The sequence below is a fragment of the Triturus cristatus genome, chromosome 1_1 (assembly GCF_964204655.1).
Source record: "Triturus cristatus chromosome 1_1, aTriCri1.1, whole genome shotgun sequence".
NCBI lineage: Eukaryota > Metazoa > Chordata > Amphibia > Caudata > Salamandridae > Triturus > Triturus cristatus.
Genome location: NC_140579.1, coordinates 761,501,706 through 761,521,471, shown reverse-complemented (window position 1 = coordinate 761,521,471; position 19,766 = coordinate 761,501,706). Strand labels below are relative to the sequence as shown.

General features: G+C 43.2%; 1 long non-coding RNA gene across 1 annotated transcript in view; it reads left to right on the top strand.

Annotated features, from left to right (window-relative positions):
• The window catches only part of LOC146871046 (uncharacterized), a 442,713-nt gene extending 430,648 nt beyond the window's left edge, over window positions 1-12,065 (top strand). The window contains exons 2-3 of the long non-coding RNA XR_014959492.1: window positions 760-831; window positions 12,013-12,065. This is a non-coding gene — a long non-coding RNA (uncharacterized LOC146871046). The remainder of the gene's footprint in view (window positions 1-759; window positions 832-12,012) is intronic.
• The last annotated feature ends 7,701 nt before the right edge of the window (window positions 12,066-19,766 follow it).

The following is a 19,766-nucleotide window of genomic DNA, read 5'->3' as shown; positions in this document are numbered from 1 at the left end:
AACAAAGGAGAGTGCATATTGTCTGCAGTTCCAGGGTTGTAGAGTGTGAATTTACTGACAGACCTTGTGAAGCTGCTGTCTTAGAAGGAGAAAGTGAGCAGGGAACAAGATAAAACATGCTTGAGTATCTGTGTATGTCAGAAGAGAATGTGTGTTACTTACTCCAAATCCAATACGAAGCCTTATCAGTGAGGGGACACAGTTTTAAAATGATTGGTCCCCTTGTGAGGGAATGCAAGAGAGTTAGTAGTTCAGCTAAACTGTTTAATGCACTTTTCAATAGTTTTTCTGGAACAGAAAACAAATAATAGGTGAGATACATAATGGAATTAAATTGCCATGCAGGATGTTAGGTATAGTAAATTCTCTAAAGAACGATAGCCAGGACACCATAGTTTTTTTAAAAACACTTTAGGATTGGTGACTGAGGTTAGCCTTTAGATGAGCAGTTTTCAATAGGTCTTTCACAAAACAAAGAGTGTCCTTTGAGCTTTACATTCCATGATTTTGATGTCTGGCTTGTCTTGCCAATTCCTTTCATTTTGCTGTTTTATTTCACAGTATCTTTAAGATATGTTTTTCATGCAATACATTGCATTTTGAGTGACCGCAGTGTGGATATGCATTATTGGCATGATATTTTATGGACATTTTATTTACAGTGTGCCCGCCTTGCTGGTGCTGCAGATGCCTCAATGCCCCCTTCCCTGACTTTTTGTCACAGAGATTGGTATCAAATGATCAACATTTATTTTACAGGAGATGGGAGAGTGGATTTTGAAGATTTTGTGTCAGTTGTTACAGACAACCGCATCTTCGCCTGGTCTTTGGGTAAGTAAAGGCAAACCCTTAGCTGCAAGACTGTTGGCATCGATGTATGCTAAAAAAATGTTTCTGAATTTAATAAAAAGGTTCCTGTTTTTTATGCAGCTTCAGCCTTTTGATTGTTAAAGAATAGTAAATAATCCGAGTCAAGTTTACACGCTGCTCAAGGCCGACTGGCTGATTGATGACTGACACTCTCTAGCGCTTTACTTTAAACAATGAATTGTGATTTAGAGTGAATAATACCTGTTACCTTAATGAAATGGAATCCATCCAATAGATTTGGTATCCAGACCACAGTTTTATTCAATTAAAAGTTATTAAACATATATCAATAGGTCTGGCCTAAAATCAGACAGCCTTAGCAGTCTCGCCAGCCTCATGTTTTCCCATAAAATATGTAACAAAAGTATACATATATAGAGGCTCCCAATCAGGACTTTCACCTTTAGTCTGTTGAAATGTCACTCAAATTATACTCCCTCCCAGCCCAAAACAAGCATTTACAATGCAATGGTCTCGGCATTGGTAAAGTTAGAGCAATTGGCATTGCTCATGACATTATTTTTGTTTATGTTTTTTGTTTTTAAAACATTTAAAGAAACGGCATTGTCATGAGCAATGCCAATAGCTCTAACTTTAACAATGCTGAGACCGTTGCATTGTAAATGCTTGTTTTACTCTGCGGAAAGCAGTGGGGCGACGCTCCTCCGCCTCAGCAGAGGAGCCGCCACTGCGCGATGCCCCATGTGTAGGGTGTGTGATTGAAAGGGGGTTGACTTTACTTTGAGCCTATGAGGGAAGTTTTTCCATGTCATGGCATGCGTGATGACCACCGAGGGGCAGTTATTGCGTTATCGGACGCTTAGCAGTGTGACGGGTGAAGAAGTGTGAGAGCGAGGCGCGCATTAGCACCATCCGACCCAGCCCCTCGCACATGCCCCTCACAGCCAGTGGGAAGGCTGTTTATGCTAAAAATAAGCATCTGACTGAAAAGCAGCGAGGCCTGCTCCGCGTTAGCCGCAAGCAACTGTCCTCCCTCACCTAAAGAGTGACTAATTCCGCCCCCTCGCTCTCCGTTTGTGTGGTTATAAATATTTCATTTCTGGCCTCGGCTCCTTAAAGCCGTTTACCGCGCGGAGAGCCTCGTCTTAATACCGCACAGCAGGCCTGGAGCTGCACGGCGGGAGGGCGCCGCCCACACAGGATATTGAGGCAGCGGGGGGTGCGGGCACCGGATGGACAGGCCGTAGAGATGTGGAACTAGGGACAGTTTTTCAATGCAGCCAGGACGAGTGGCGTGCGGACGAGACGTACCTGACGGCACCGCGCCGGTCCGGCTGTACCTGTGCCGTCACTCCTTTGCCTATATAGCTCTTGGGACCAGGTTCTTAATAGGAATAAATAAATAAATATAGGAATGAAGTCGGGGTCTGCTGCTTTAGAGATTGCAAGGATAACTACTAGGACCTGATGCCCATTTTCTTTCTTGGAAATCTGTTCTCGTTGGTAATGCGGAAATCAGTGGCAAATGTTATTTTGTATTTCACCCCGCAAGAAGGGGTGGGAGGAGTGGTTCGAAAGTTTACCTGTTGGTAAAGTTACTGGTGATTTAATGTTCTTACGAGCATCCAGGGCTTTAAGTGGGATTAAATAGGTGCGGGAGGGTCTCTAAATGGCGTTTAGACAACAAAAAAAGTGAAAGTAGGAATATTTTGCGACAGCAGTTACCTTTTTAATTATGTAGTCTAAAATGTGTGAGGTAATATCCGGTGTGCCACACAGCGTGCCCACCTGGCCAGTATGTGTGCCTCTGTGAGGTATCCCAGAACAATAAACAAACACACGCCTAAAACATGTCAAACATATTGGCTTTGCCAATGCTTGTTAACAGTATCAGATAAAAACAAGAACAATTTTGTTGTGAATAATTATAATTGAAAATGTTTCAGTTCAACAAATACGAGACACTAATATTACTAAAGGACGTGGAAGCGGCAGTGGTCCTGTTGAAAATGTCCATCTGCCCATTTCTTCCCCCCCCCTCCTTCCTCTTCGTTGCTGTCATCTCCTGTGTCCTTCTGCGTGTGGACCCCGTGTCACCTTCCCTTCGCCACGCGCTCGCAAAAATACACGTCCATGCTCTTGTTTCTCACCTGTAAACTAAGCATTTTGGTTTCCTTCGGCGCAGTCACTATTCCAACCGCTGTGCATACTTCCTTCAATGTCGCACACTTGCACGCTAAAAGGTTATTACAATTTGCGTATATGTAACCATCACCGTGGGCGCTCCACAGAGAGGCCAAGGATTGGATGAGCATATAGTCTGGGCACCTGCATGACCCCCTAGCACTCACTGTGAAAAACTCTCACTGTCTTCAGCATCAACTCTGGAGTTCTTAATCGTGCCTTCTCATGAACACCCGATGAACTCACTCAGACACCCAGGCCATCATTACAAATTAAGGGGGCCAGTTTCACCCGCGAAAATGATCCACTCCACCAAGCGCGGCCCAGGTAAGCTGCTGGGGTTCGGGAGCTCGGGTGCCAGGGGCAGCTGCCACGGGGCCAGGGCGTGGTCTTTGCCAAGGGCGAGCAGCGACGGGGCGAGGCGTGGTCTGCTGGAGGCGCACCGAAGGGTGCAGCTGCGACGGGCAGAGATGGGGTCTGCTTGTGGGGCTGCGCACCGTGTATACACCTGCAGCGCCCTGTCCGATAATAGCCGGGCTGGGGGCAGCTGCTCGGAACACCTGGCCCACCATGTGCTCCTTTTCCTTACATGGGCAACGAGGCTCCCTGTCTGCCTTTACTGCGAATTTACAAAGCAACGGGGCAAAAGGCTCGAAGAATGAGGCTTGCTAGGTGAACGACAGCCCCTGCAGCAGAAGGGACTGCAGTTTCCATGTTCAGGACTTACTGACGCTGCTTCGAATGCACGTACAGTGCGTGGGGGCCGCCCTGTGCATCTAACCTGTTGGGCTCGTGTGGCCTCTGATGTGAAATGACAGCGTAAGTACTCGCACCGCGTCACCCGGTGTCAATGTCCCTGTCGCTGTTCAGGCTCTGACTGGGACATCAAATAGGCGTGGGCCACAAACAAAAGTGACCCTCCCTGTAAGTGAATTTCAAAGCTAATCTACGACGAGGGCACCGGAAGACACCACCGCCTTTCTCCGAGGCTCAGCAGAAATGCCTCGGAGAAAGGGAGCGTCCTTTTCGGATTCGGGGGCGTGTTTTGCTGTTGTCTCCTCCCTGAGACTTTTCGCAAAAAACACGCCCCCCGATCCGAAAAGGACGGGGCAGGATTGGAGTGACGGGACCTCTTCTCCAATGGCTGGCCAGCATTTACTAGGCCAGCCAATGGAGAACAGGGTAGAAGAGGGGCGGGTTCAAGCCCCTCTTCTCCCAAGTCATTATCTCTCGCGAGCGAGACTGCGCAAGCGCAGCCATCGCTAGCCGAGACCTAAAAAGGTATAGATCAACAGACCCGCCCACTCCAGCCATTGATTGTTTTCACTTTGAGTGACAGCATTGTTCATTGGCACATGTACACATACAACTAAAGAATAGTTCCCTAAAAATTTAAATTATTAGAAACTTGCACTTCCCAATGACTGATGTCTATCCTATACTATGTATAGTAGGTTTACAGAAACTATTTTCAGAACTCTCGAGACATTTATTTTGTAGTGACAATGTTCATTCCTCACTATAAAACATCTTTAGTATATTTATTTATCCTGCAGAAAATTAGCACAAGTCATTAGAGTAGCTAGAGTGTATATGCTGATTTTTAGGTTGAAGCCACACCCCTACTTACTTACTTAATGTAAGTAAGTAAGTAAAAATCTTTATTCGATTTTTCTTGAAAATCACAAAAGTATACATATGAAATACACAGCACAAAAAATCATTAGCATGCCTCCTCTACAAATTATAAATGAATGAATAAAGGATGCAATTAGGCTTCTATGGCAAACTTGTCGAATTGCAGCATTAAAACCAGCTAAAAGGGCAAAACCCAATTGTTTAAAAAAGAAAACAGATACTAACATTCACCGCCCATCAATAACCTCAGATAAAACAAGCATTTGCAATGCATTAGGTCTCGCATTTACGCGAGTTTGAGCTATTGACATTGCAAATAACAATTCCTATTGGCATTGTCATTTACAATGGCAATATCTTTAACTCGTGTAACTGCGAGACCTATTGCATTGCAAATGCTTGTTCTAAATCTCGCTTTTACTGGCCGTGCCGTATTGCTTTTAGAACGATTGTGAAAGTCCTGCCCTATTGCAGCTTTCCCCAGCTCGTCTTCCTGGTGTGTGAACGGACAGTGACATCACAGGGCTGGGTTTTGCAAGCGCAACGTTTCTCTCAGAGGCGGTTTTCCAGTCCCCGCTTGGCAGAAGGTTTAAAACAAAGAATGTGCAGTTGCCAGAGGCGCAACTAGAGCCAAATTTCGGGGGGGGGGGAGCTGAATCCTTTAAGCCATAATGCAGAGTGGAACTGCAGGGGCTCTTAGAAGGGGTGAAACAGCGAGGCCTCAGTAACATGCAAATGGTATTTTAAAGACCTGTGAAGTGCTCGGGAGCGGCTGTGTGCGCGCGGGAAGCTGTCTCATCCCGGGCTGCCACACACGAGGGGGGGGCTGAAGCCCTTTGAGTCCAATGAGTGTTGCGCGCCTGGCAGTTGCCGTGTGTTTACAGGCAGAAATTACCCCTTGAAACGATTGGATTTAAGCAAGCAAAGTCGGACGCCCCCGCAATCCCAGAATCCTGCATTAATTTCTTCCAGACCCGCGTGGAGCAGCCATGGGTATCCTGTATTCAGAGGTACGTTCTCATTCTACGTTTGGTGTTTGACTGAAACCTAAAAGCCACCTCGTGAGTGAACCCACACGTTCAGTTAATGAATGCATAAACATGTATAATGAATGCATAAACATGTACATTTTAAATGCGAGCAGTTACCTCTTTGGTTCCTTAAAAAATAATATTTAGAGCCAAGCTGCTGTTTTATTTTTCCTCCCACATGTATATTTTGCAAAGGCACGCTGAGGGTGATAACGAGTCTTTCTAGCACCAACGGAAAAACAGTCACTGTCTCTAATGCTCAGAATTGTTGCTGACTTTCTTTCCCCTGAGGTACTGAACTCTAAGCATGAAACTTTTGAGAGTTAGTCGGTCCGTGTTGCATAGTACATTTACCCGGCGTTGTGCAAAGTCGGGGAATAAGCCGATATGCAAACATGCCGGCCCCTGGCACAGTTTTGAAAAATAAGTTGCCTCTTTCGAGCGATCAAAGCGTGCCTCACTCGCTCAACCTATAACGTAGAGACCAAAGTGAACACAATACCTCAAGTTTGCTTACGATGGGTGGGGGCGTGTGGTTTTCACAGTGAAAGCACTATTTATACTGTCTTGTACTCGTTTTGCAGGTGAAAGCTTGTTAGTGTCTACAAAATGCTGTTTTCACGTAGTCCGAAAGATACTGTGAGAATGTGTGTGCGGCATTGGAGTGTGAGCAGTGGCCTGTTTATTCGTTCTTTTAAGATATGTGAGGGTGTAAGGAACTGGGAAAGGCGAGGTTCATTCCACTCTGCAAAGGTGAGGAGTAGGGGCAGACTACAGAATGAAGAAAAGCGGATCTCATGTCAGGTGAAGAGGAGTGCGTAAAACTCACGATATGCCTGAATGTGTAATGTAAATACGGTGCTATGTAAAGTGCTCCAACACCTTCGGGTCGAGTTCGCGCTATATAAATATGCAAAAAAACCAAGACAAGCCCGGCGGAGCGTGGCACGCGCGCTTGGCCGGGGCGGGGGAGCGCATTCCAGGCGGGGGAGCGGTCATTATCCCAGCATGCCGACAGGCGCCCCACGCTGCAGACCTATAATTAACTCAGCAGGTCTTCCGGAGAGGAGCACTCAACGCGCAAATTCTGTTCATGTGAAGCGCGTTCACAGACAGCAATCACAACAATCTGCGCATGCCCCATTCTGTCTCCCTTGAGAGGCATCTCGGCGACAATAGGTCTCGAGAGCGAGACCTAAAAACGAGTCCCATAAAAACAAATGGAAGGTGATTTTAGCATATGAAAAAGAGAAAGGCCAGCCTCACATGATTAAAATTCATGGACAAAAGAAGTGGGCAGTTGAATTTATAACGAAGATGGTTAAATGTGGAGGGAGTCCGGTAGAGAAACATCATCTCAGTAACAAGGTGGAAGGTCTGAAACTTTGCATCAAGACCCCTTGGGTAACAGAAGTTGATAGGGGATGTTAAAATTAAAATATGTTAACAGCCTACAGTGATAGTTAGAGATCTCCAACGACAATGTAGGGCTCCATTCCAAGTACAGTTTTCACCATGATAAATTTAAGCATGGTGTGTTTGTGAAGGGCCACGGCCTCACGTTCCGCAGCGACCCTTTCATAAAATGCCTGTTTTAACCATGGTACATTACTTCTAGCTGTACCTTCTCGGTCAGTAAACAACTCGAGATGGCCCAGACAATTAAAAATGTGCCCAATATAAGCAATTCAGGGAATGCTGAACATGCCGTCCAAGGCCATACGGACGCGAATGATGGGCCTATTCAGAGACAAATCCTCTCTCAACCAGACGAACAGCCACAGTACCAGGGGGTGCAAGGCAATCAAGTCAGTAATATACCCTCATCCCACTTCCTCATTACGTATCTCAGAGGGGGTGCTCACTGGTACTTTGAGACGGGTTCTCAGAATGTTTTGCGACCTGGAGCTGTGGGCAGGACACATAGCCCTAAATTTCATAGCCTTAACATGCCAACGAGACACACTTGGCCTTAAAAACTTATAGCATCGCATCTACGTTGGTATGACACATACACCTTGCCAAGTAACCAACTGCATTGATGGGTGATTTAAACCTCATGGTATTTTTCTTCAGCAAGAGTTGCCAAGAGAATCTGGAATCCAAAAGGATCCCTAAATACGAAAAGTGCTCAACCCTGGAGATGGAGTGGCCCCTGACCGAGTAACTTTTAGAACTAGTGTTCCTAGGGCCCACCACTGAGATTTGTGGTAATTGGTAGTAAGATCAAGTCCAACCATATAAATAACAAACAGAGGAGGGCCTCCCTCTAGGGGAGACATTACAATGCTGCTTAATCAAGGGGGCCCACAGAACCACCTCTGATTTAAATGAATAACCAGGAATGTCATCAGGGCCCAGAGCCTTGCCCTTGGGCAAGGCCATAATTGCTTTCTTAACCTCCTCCCATTGCAAGCAAAGACCCTGTGAAGCCCCCTCCCTGTAAAAGGGTCATCACCGTATTCAAGATCATAAATTGCCCCAAAACGATCCCGCCATGCCTAGGGCCTGTGCACTCACTTGATCGAAAGCAAAGATGGGATGATTCATGACCCTCCAGAAGTCGGCAGAGTCGTGCAAAGCGCAAGCCTTCAACAACTTGTCTCAGAGCTCCCTCTTGAGAGATGTCTTCCTCTCATAATGAGCCACACAATAGCAAGCTCTGGCCCTCCTGACTTCCTCCCCTTCACGAGGCTGCTTGTGGAAGGCAGCCATGAGTACTCTGTGGGCCTTGATACATGCCTTGTAGAACCATCTACTGGGCGGCGCTTGGTGAAGTGCTCGAGGAGCGGTGAGGGCAGACTTTATATAGTCAGCTATATTAGCAAAAGCAATCAGAATCTTAGAATCAGAGGCCCCATCATCTAAACCGATGCTGAAATCCTGATAGCAGGTGGAAGGTAAGGAAAGATGGATATCCGCTGGAACTACCTCAACCCACTTGAACCTTTCCCCCTGAGCAGCAGTAAGAACCTATTCCAATAAAAGGACATCAGGCCTGACCTCTGTCTCAAACCATCTGAATGAGGCCAGCAGGGGGTTATGATTGCTCAAAGGGTGTAAAACTACCTTAACCCCTTCCATGCTGCGCAAATTCCGCCGCTGTGCTGACGGTTTCTTGCGCGGGCGTGGTCATGACGGAACGGTTCCGTCATGAGCACAGCTCAACCGTGGCTCATGACGGAACCGTTCCGTCATGAGCACCGAAGGGGTTAAAGTCAATTAAAAAAATAAAAAGACAGGAATAAACAAAAATATAATCAATGATAGAAGAGCCTATCCCAACTCCCTTGAAAGTGTGGATCTGCAGTTCATTGCAGGAGTCCCACCAATGTAAAAGATACAGAAGAGAGTGGTGTACAAACAGTGAGTTAAACCTATCACCTAAGAAAGCGTGTTTCCGATGTGCCTGGTCCCCAGTCATCAGGTCAATGTCTTGCAATGAATCCCCATACAAGAAACAATCAGCACAAGGATGTAAATTAAGATTATCCAACAAGAGAAGTGTAGTAAAGCCAGTTAAACTGGCAATGATATTACTAAGTAGCTGACTAAGCTCTCTGATGATGAGGCGTGTTACCCCAAAACCGGTCCCAGGATGCTTGTTTCTAGTCCAGGGAAGATCTGGTTTGGCAGTTTGGTGTGAACTGTTCCCATGAGGCACAGGGTCAAGACTGATTTGCATATGGCTGGGTCTGAACTGGGATAGCGGAGTGATGGATTCAACCCTGATCTGTGAGTGGGGATATATACCGGAAGGCAGCGCCGCTCTTTGGCTGGGAGGGGAGGCTCACTTTTGCAACGGCTCTGTGGGAATCAGAGATGCTGAGAGAGCTCAGAGCGATCGAGGGTCATGGGTGTTGGGATATGCTGGGGATTTCGGTGGTGGGAGACTTCTGGAGGGACGAGGGGCTGATTCCCTTCCCGGAGTTGCAGGCAGAGTATGAACTATCAGGGGCACATTATGTCCGTTATGTGCAGATGCAGCACATTATTGGGACGCATGGGTTCTTTTTGTGGACCTACCGGAGGAGTCGCCTCTGGAATTCCGGGTGGTGGCTTCCTCCTTACATGGGCATGCAATCTTTCAGATCTACATCACACTGCTGGGCGATAGTCTGCCCCCGCTGGATGCCCTTAGGCACAGGTAGGAGCGGGATCTGGGAAGTCTGGAGGATGGTGCATGGTGTGAAACTTGCCGCTACCCAAGGGAGGTGGTGACATGGGCGGGTTTCCGCCTGCTGCACCTGAAATTGTTGCATAGAGTGTATTACCCACAAGAGCGTCCATACAAAATGGGGCGTGGAGAGTTTGCCTTATGTCTGAGGGGCTGTGGTCGGAGGGGTATCTTGCTGCATACAGTGTAGGAGCCCACGCCGGCGGGGACATTTTGAAAAAGTGTAGGGGAGCGCCAGTCTGGGGTGGCGAAAATACATATCCAGATCACGCCTCAATTGATAACCCTAGGCATCTGGGGGGAGCAATCGTTGGATGGGTACACACTGCTCTTCTGTAATTTGGCCCCGGCGGTGGCACGATGGGATGTTGTACAGAAGTGGGGGAACCCTCACATGTCCACACTGTAGGAGTGTGAGGGGAACCTGGATTGGTGTATGAGGGCAGATGAGTTGGTGTACAAAGCCCAGGGATGTCCCCGAAAGTTTAAGAAAATATGGCACCCCTGGAAGATTGCAGAGAATGGCAGCCTACTACTCTCTTAAGATGGCAGCGGAAGGTGGAAGCAGGGGTGGGTGAGCGAAGGGAAGTGTAGGGGGGCCACCTTGCGGGATTGGGGAAGACAAGGCAATATGATATGCCGGGCTCAGAATGGGGGTTGGGTGATGGACCCCATGGTCGTGACACATGCACATGTTCTACTAAGGGTTCAGGGGTGAGTTCTTGTTGAAATATGGAATGGGTGAACAGTTGCAGCTGGCTGCCTGGGCCTGGTTGGGGGGTGGTTGTTTCTACTGAGTTGGAGGTTTGGGGCCTGCTGTAGGCTGCTTCCTATGTGTAATGCATTGAGGACTCACAGGGTATTGATGCTGCCCTATGTGGATTCCAGTCGAAGAGGTCATAACAAATCTTTACTAATTAAAAAGGGTGACACAGTGGCTGGAATTTCATTGGACACAAAGTAATACCCTTCCCCTCACCTCGAAGTCCATTCCACCAATCGCTACCACTGCCTTAGCACATGATGTGCCTGTGCTTGAATTCTGCAAAGCTGTGACATGGGCTTTGTACATACGTTCAATAAGCAATAGTGCCTTGACATCCAGGTCTGGAGACAAGGATACTTTGCCCACTCTGTTCTGCAAGACTTTTTACTCCACATACCTTCCTCCTTTGGCCTGTACTACTTTGATGTCTTCCTTAGGTAAGGAATCTGTGTTTAGAAATATTCATCAGAAAACCAAGTTACTTACCACTATTTCTGATAAATACCCTATTTAACCGGCAAGTCCTCGCTGGTCTTTCTCCTCCTCGTTCTGTAGAATGGTCTCCTTTTAACATCTAAAAAGGCCTTAGTTAGTAATCAGTACCATGTCACCAACAATTGTTTAAGGTCTGCGCCTGAGGGCACGGAAAGCAAAAGAAATAAGAAATGGATGTCAATGAGCAGGAGATAATCTCAATTAGGAAATCAGTGTTCCTAATGTCTGTACAACTGGACCTAAAAGACTATTGTGTTTTTGAGTTACTATCTCGTTGTGAAGTAGCAGATTCAGTCTGCTGCTTTTGTTCAGAAAATGTCAATCAGTTCATGAGTATCCATTGTTATTGCAATCCTAGCCCTTTTACAAGTGTCTTTAAGAAACTGGTCCAGACCCAAAGGTGTAAATGAAGTAATTTAGATATACCTTCATTATAGGGAAGTGTCTCTGTAGTGTTTCAATAAAAAAATAAGCCCAACATAGAAAACATTTGCAACACTAAGTCAAAGGCACTTGTGAGGATGCAATAGTTTTTTGGCATTCTGATTGTTAAAAAAAAATTTTTTTCACTGAATTGATTTCTAACGGTTATGGAGGTCTTGAGGAACCTGTCCCATTGCAATTGAAACAGGGACAACATGTCAAAATAAAATATAAAATAAAAACTAGAAGTTCTTGATTTCAAAAACTCCTTTTGGTTTTATAAATAGGCAGTCCCCCCTTTGAGAAAAAGGCAGCATGAAATATGTACTATGTACTTGTAATATGCTGTGAGGTACAGTTGATATGCAACCCATGTTTACTTGCACTGGGAATGTGCCGGTCATGACAAACCTGATTAAGAAAAGCATATTTTTTATGAGTAATTTATTTTCTATCCCTTTTCACAGGTAACAATCAGCAGCCTGGTAGCGATATAGAGGCCTTGGATACTGTGTTGATTGAGGCTCTTACAAAACTGGTTGAAATGGCAGCCCTACCAGACACAACTACAGCTGAGATAATTGGGTGAGTATGAATATTGTGAGGAGTAATAGATTTCTTTGCAGATTTCTGTTTTATCCGCATGGTTTATAATGAAATCTGGATGGATGTTGCTGTATGTTAATGAGAAAATACGTTTAGATCTCGACATGGGAACTGTAAGGCATAGTTCCTTGGGGACAGATTTTCAGGTATCTGGTTTAGAGTGGGGTGGTGGTTGTAAAGGAGAAGACATTAGAAGGGACATTGTAAGACAAAATGTCTGGATTTTCTGGAAAATGTAAGACACAGGTAATTTTGATGATTTGAGGGTTATAGTCCGCAATATTGCATTGCACACATGACTAGTTTGGCCATGATGGGACCATACCAGAATGATGGGCCATTCACTTTGCCCAAACCGCCATCAAGTAAGTGCCAAACTCATCACCATCCTCAGACCACAGCACTTCAACCACCCCACCCCAGTTTCAATACACTAAAAAAGAGAAAATTATTATAAGAAATTGCTGAGCTACAGTAGGACATGTTGTTGACAATCAAAATACAAATCACACTCCATAACTGAGACACCCTGCTCATCTTACAGGCCACCTCATACCTTCTTGTTTGACAAGCTCAACCCTTCTGCTTAGGGGCTAATAAAACTGATCTATCTCTATCTTTCTATCTATCTATCTATCTATCTATCTATCTATCTATCTATCTATCTATCTATCTATCTATCTATCTATATATATATATATATATATATATATATATATATATATATATATATATATATATTCACTGAAAAAACCATAGGTTTCAGGGGCGTTATAGTTAGCTGGACATTTCCCTCATACAAAACCCTAGAAATTCCCCCGTTATAGTTAGTTCAGCTAACTATAACTCGCGCCCCCGCAATGCACTGCTGATGACATCACATATTACATCACTCATGACATGGTCAGTGACATCACTGATGACATCTCAAATGACATCACTGATGACATCATCCAGTGTCTGTGTGTTTCTATAAACTTTAAATATGTAGGGAAAGGCATATTGAAGAATGAGTGAGTGTATAAGTGTGTGAATAGATGATTTTGTAGGTGCGTGACAGACTCTATAAGTGAGTCATTAAATGTATCTTACTGAATGCATGAGTTAATGACTAAACTGTGTGAATGACTGTATGCGTCTGTCTGTTGGTGTGTAACCGGATGCTTTGTTTTGTGAATAGGTACATGAATGTCTATATAAGTTATTGATTGGTTGTCTGAGTGTCTGAGTATCTGTATGGGTACCTGAGTGTTTGTGTGGGTGGGATGCGTGTGACTCTGTGCATAGATGTGTCAGTGGGTGGTTCACTGGGTGCATGGTTTCAACACTAGGTCTGTAATGGACTGTATGAGTGGGTGAATATCTGTTTGGTTGTGTTAGTGTGTGAATATATATTTCATTAGTACGTGTGTAATTTACTAAATATGTGAACGGCAGTACATATGTATGTTGGAGTACAGAAATGACTATAACTGAGTGTATGATAGTGTGAGTGGCTGTATGGATGAGTGTGTGCTTGTATCATTGATTGTATAAGACCATAAGAATGTGCTAGTATTTGTATAAGTAATTGACCTTGTGTGTGTATAACTGTATAGGTGAGTAAATGGCAGTGTGATTAATTACTTGCATGACTGAGTATGTATGTAAGTAATTCTATGGATGAGTAGCGGTGTGGGAGTGTCTATATAGGTGTATGAGTGCATATGATAGTCCTATACTGAGGGACTATAAGTATGAGTGACTGTATGGGTGAGTGAGTGGATGGGTGTTTAGACGTAAGACTCTGTGATTGGGTATGTACTTATTGGTGTTGGAGTGTCTATGGTTTTGAGAGTGGCAGTATGTAATTTAGAGAGGGTGTATCAACGGTTATATTAGGGTGTGACAAGAAGCATCAAATGATCACATGAATGCCGTCATCAGTGATGTCATTTGAGATGTCATCAGTGATGTCATCAGTGGTGTCACTGACCATGTCATGAGTGATGTAATATGTGACGTCATCAGCAGTGCATTGCGGGGGCGCGAGTTATAGTTAGCTGAACTAACTATAACGGGGGAATTTCTAGGGTTTTGTACGAGGGAAATGTCCAGCTAACTATAACGCCCCTGAAACCTATGGTTTTTTCAGTGAATTTCTAAGGTTTTTTAAATGCTAATTCCTAACTATAACGTGCCTGAAACCTATGGTTTTTTCAGTGAATTTCAAAGGTTTTTTAAATGCTATTTCCTAACTATAACATACCTGAGACCTATGGTTTTTTAAGTGAATTCCAAAGGTTTTTTAAATGCTAATTCCTATCTATAACTTATCTCTAAAGCTATGATGTTTAATGATTTTCATAGGATTTCTAAATCTTTATGTTTCAGTGTGTCAATTCCTTTAATTGTTTTTTTATATTGTTAGTCACCATTACTTAAAGTTTTTTTTTAATTAATTCTTTTACAAATTACAAAATATGATTTGTTTTTAATGATTTTTTTTAAATTGAATTTTTTTTAAAACTATTTTTTATATTTTTTAAAATATTTTTTAAACTATATTTTTAATACTTTGTTATTTTTTTTGTACAATTTTTTCCTTGGAGTCGCGCACGCAATGCGTTAGGAACCGCGCACCCTACGTTAGCGAAATCGTGCACCCAACGTGTTAGGATGCGCAACTCCTAATTTTACTGTAAAAAAAAAAAATAGCCCCTATCACTAATTTTTATTATCCCCGGGGACCCCATCCTCCGGGGTTTATTAAAAAACGTTTGGGACCGTGGCGGGAGCCCCAACGCCCCCACGGTCCCATCCGGCTCCCATGCTGACATGCAGCTCCCCGTGTGGAAAAGCAATATCGTTTGGATTTTGAAAGAGAGAGCAGGTTTCCCTGCTCTCTCTTTCAAAATCCAAATGAAGTTTGCTATGGGAGGGCGGGAGACTCCCGCCCTCTCATAGAAAACAACAGTGTCCTGGGGGTGGGCACCCCAGGACACTGTAGGAGCCGGCCCTGGGGGGTGGCGGTCCCCAGGGCCCTCGAGGGCTCCAGGAGGGGGGACACGCAGCCCCTCTCCCTCAAACAATAAAGCCCCAGGGGGTGGTTGTCCCCGGGGCTTGGGGGGACCTTGTCGCAGCCCTGGCGCATACTGGAGGTACCTGGTGGGCTAGTTGGCCCCCAGGAGACCTCAGGATTGAAGAGGAATTAATTGCCCAACTTAAAACACGCCACCGGGCGTGTTTGCACACGTCACCTCAGGCCCCTCCCCCTTCGTTCACCATTGTACAAATATTCCTCTAAAATCAGCCGAACTACGAATTCCGATTTACTCACCTGTTATCAGGAGAGAACCCAGGGCTGCATCTTTTAGCCCAGCACTGACCCTGAAAAGTAATTCTAAGCGTACTTACCAGTAACTTGTATTTGCTTCCATAGGAATCCATTGTGTGGTTTTCACCAGAAAATTTTCTAAGTGTCTAATTTTGAAAAGTACAAATATTCCTCTAAAATCAGCCGAACTACGAATTCCGATTTACTCACCTGTAATCAGGAGAGAACACAGTGCTGCATCTTTTAGCCCAGCACTGACCCTGAAAAGTAATTCTAAGCGTACTTACCAGTAACTTGTATTTGCTTCCATAGAAATCCATTGTGTGGTTTTCACCAGAAAATTTTCTAAGTGTCCATTTTTGAACGTACAAATATTCCTCTAAAATCAGCCGAACTACGAATTCCGATTTACTCACCTGTTATCAGGAGAGAACCCAGTGCTGCATCTTTTAGCCCAGCACTGACCCTGAAAAGTAATTCTAAGCTTACTTACCAGTAACTTGTATTTCCTTCCATAGGAATCCATTGTGTGGTTTTCACCAGAAAAGTTTCTAAGTGTCCAATTTTGAAACGTACAAATATTCCTCTAAAATCAGCCGAACTACGAATTCCGATTTACTCACCTGTAATCAGGAGAGAACCCAGTGCTGCATCTTTTAGCCCAGCACTGACCCTGAAAAGTAATTCTAAGCGTACTTACCAGTAACTTGTATTTCCTTCCATAGGAATCCATTGTGTAGTTTTCAGCAGAAAATTTTGTGTCCAATTTTGAAACGTACAAATATTCCTCTAAAATCAGCCGAAATACGAATTCCGATTTACTCACCTGTTATCAGGAGAGAACCCAGTGCTACATCTTTTACCCTAGCACTGACCCTGAAAAGTAATTCTAAGCGTACTTACCAGTAACTTGTATTTCCTTCCATAGGAATCCATTGTGTGGTTTTCACCACAAAATTTTCTAAGTGTCCATCTTTGAAACGTACAAATATTCCTCTAAAATCAGCCGAACTACGAATTCCGATTTACTCACCTGTAATCAGGAGAGAACCCAGTGCTGCATCTTTTACCCCAGCACTGACCCTGAAAAGTAATTCTAAACGTACTTACCAGTAACTTGTATTTCCTTCCATAGGAATCCATTGTGTGATTTTCAGCAGAAAAGTTTCTAAGTGTTCAATTTTGAAACGTACAAATATTCCTCTAAAATCAGCCGAACTACGAAATCCGATTTACTCACCTGTTATCAGGAGAGAACCCTGGGCTGCATCTTTTAGCCCAGCACTGACTCTAAATAGTAATTCTAAGCGTACTTACCAGTAACTTGTATTTCCTTCCATAGGAATCCATTGTGTGATTTTCAGCAGAAAAGTTTCTAAGTGTCCAATTTTGAAACGTACAAATATTCCTCTAAAATCAGCCGAACTACGAAATCCAATTTACTCACCTGTTATCAGGAGAGAAACCTGGGCTGCATCTTTTAGCCCAGCACTGACTCTAAATAGTAATTCAAAGCGTACTTACCAGTAACTTGTATTTCCTTCCATAGGAATCCATTGTGTGGTTTTCAGCAGAAAAGTTTCTAAGTGTCCAATTTTGAAAGGTACAAATATTCCAATAAAATCAGCCGAACTACGAATTCCGATTTACTCACCTGTTATCAGGAGAGAACCCAGGGCTGCATCTTTTAGCCCAGCACTGACTCTGAAAAGTAATTCTAAGCATGCTTACCAGTAACTTGTATTTCCTTTCATAGGAATCCATTGTGTGGTTTTCACCTGAAAAGTTTCTAAGTGTCTAATTTTGAAAAGTACAAATATTCCTCTAAAATCAGCCGAACTCCGAATTCCGATTTTCTCACCTGTAATCAGGAGAAAACACAGTGCTGCATCTTTTAGCCCAGCACTGACCCTGAAAAGTAATTCTAAGCGTACTTACCAGTAACTTGTATTTGCTTCCATAGGAATCCATTGTGTGGTTTTCACCAGAAAATTTTCTAAGTGTCCATTTTTGAACGTACAAATATTCCTCTAAAATCAGCCAAACTACGAATTCCGATTTACTCACCTGTTATCAGGAGAGAACCCAGTGCTGCATCTTTTAGCCCAGCACTGACCCGGAAAATAATTCTAAGCGTACTTACCAGTAACTTGTATTTCCTTCCATAGGAATCCATTGTGTGGTTTTCACCAGAAAAGTTTCTAAGTGTCCAATTTTGAAACGTACAAATATTCCTCTAAAATCAGCCGAACTACGAATTCCGATTTACTCACCTGTAATCAGGAGAGAACCCAGTGCTGCATCTTTTAGCCCAGCACTGACCCTGAAAAGTAATTCTAAGCGTACTTACCAGTAACTTGTATTTCCTTCCATAGGAATCCATTGTGTGGTTTTCAGCAGAAAATTTTGTGTCCAATTTTGAAAGGTACAATTATTCCTCTAAAATCAGCCGAAATACGAATTCCGATTTACTCACCTGTTATCAGGAGAGAACCCAGTGCTACATCTTTTACCCCAGCACTGACCCTGAAAAGTAATTCTAAGCGTACTTACCAGTAACTTGTATTTCCTTCCATAGGAATCCATTGTGTGATTTTCAGCAGAAAAGTTTCTAAGTGTCCAATTTTGAAACATACAAATATTCCTCTAAAATCAGCCGAACTACGAAATCCGATTTACTCATCTGTTATCAGGAGAGAACCCTGGGCTGCATCTTTTAGCCCAGCACTGACTCTAAATAGTAATTCTAAGCGTACTTACCAGTAACTTGTATTTCCTTCCATAGGAATCCATTGTGTGGTTTTCAGCAGAAAAGTTTCTAAGTGTCCAATTTTGAAACGTACAAATATTCCAATAAAATCAGCCGAACTACGAATTCCGATTTTCTCACCTGTTATCAGGAGAGAACCCAGGGCTGCATCTTTTAGCCCAGCACTGACTCTGAAAAGTAATTCTAAGCGTACTTACCAGTAACTTGTATTTCCTTCCATAGGAATCCATTGTGTGGTTTTAAACAGAAAAGTTTCTAAGTGTCTATTTTCACAAACTAAAAATATTCCTAAAAAATCATTGTCTGTATGACTTAAACACATTCATTCAACTCTTTACAGGAGGTTGGCCAGTGCTGGATCCAGGATCCACCACTGAGTAAGAAAAAGTAACGATAACACTACTTACGTGCTAAGTGAATTTTCTGCCATAGGATAACATAGGTGATTCTATGTGAAACATTTTCTAAGTGTCAACTTTTAAAAGACAATAATATTCCTTAAAAATAACTACTGTAACTCAACTGTTTACAGGAGATGTACAAGAACTGAATCTAGGATCCAGTCCTGTGGTTAGAAAAGTAATCCATAAAGTAACTAATTGCATTTAACTAGACATTCACATTGAGCTCAATGTTGCTTTGTGTTTGAAATTGTGTTGCCCATTGCAACAACTGTAACTACTGTATTTAAAAGTCTGTTGCCTATTTGCCAAGTATTTAAACTAAAGTAATTCATTCTGAGAAAGTATATTTTGTATTGTAATGTATAGTGTAATTATAATGTAATCAAAAAAAATATACCTAAAAATAAAATGTAGTAAATCAGTATAAAAAAATCAGTATAACAATTAATACTTTTGCAATTCACTAAAAAAAACATAGGTTTCAGGCCTGATATAATTAGGAATTAGCATTTAAAAAACCTTTGAAATTCACAGAAAAAAATATAGGTTTCAGGCCTGACATAGTTAGGAATTAGCATTTAAAAAACCTTTGAAATTCACTGAAAAAATCATAGGTTTCAGGCCTGATATAGTTAGGAATTAGCATTTAAAAAACCTTAGAAATACACTGAAAAAACCATAGGTTTTAGGGGTGTTATAGTTAGCTGGACATTTCACTCGAACAAAACCATTGAAATTCCTCCGATATAGTTAGTTGTACTAACTACATCTCGCGCGCCCGCAATCCACTGCTGATGATGTCACATATTATATCATTCATGACATGGACAGTGACATCACTGATGACATCTCAAATGACATCACTGATGACATCACTGATGGCATCATCCACGTGACAATCAGATACACCTCATCATACAATAGTATAACCCCTCATCACTCACTGTAAAATACAGAGTGCCAGATTTAAAACCATTGACACACCAATACAAGTTTCTAAACACACACTCAGTGATTCCTAGATCTATACACACATCTAATCACTTACCTATAGATTCACTCATACATGCTGTCAATGATCAATAGAACACTATCAACATTACACACCAGCACACATCCTAATCA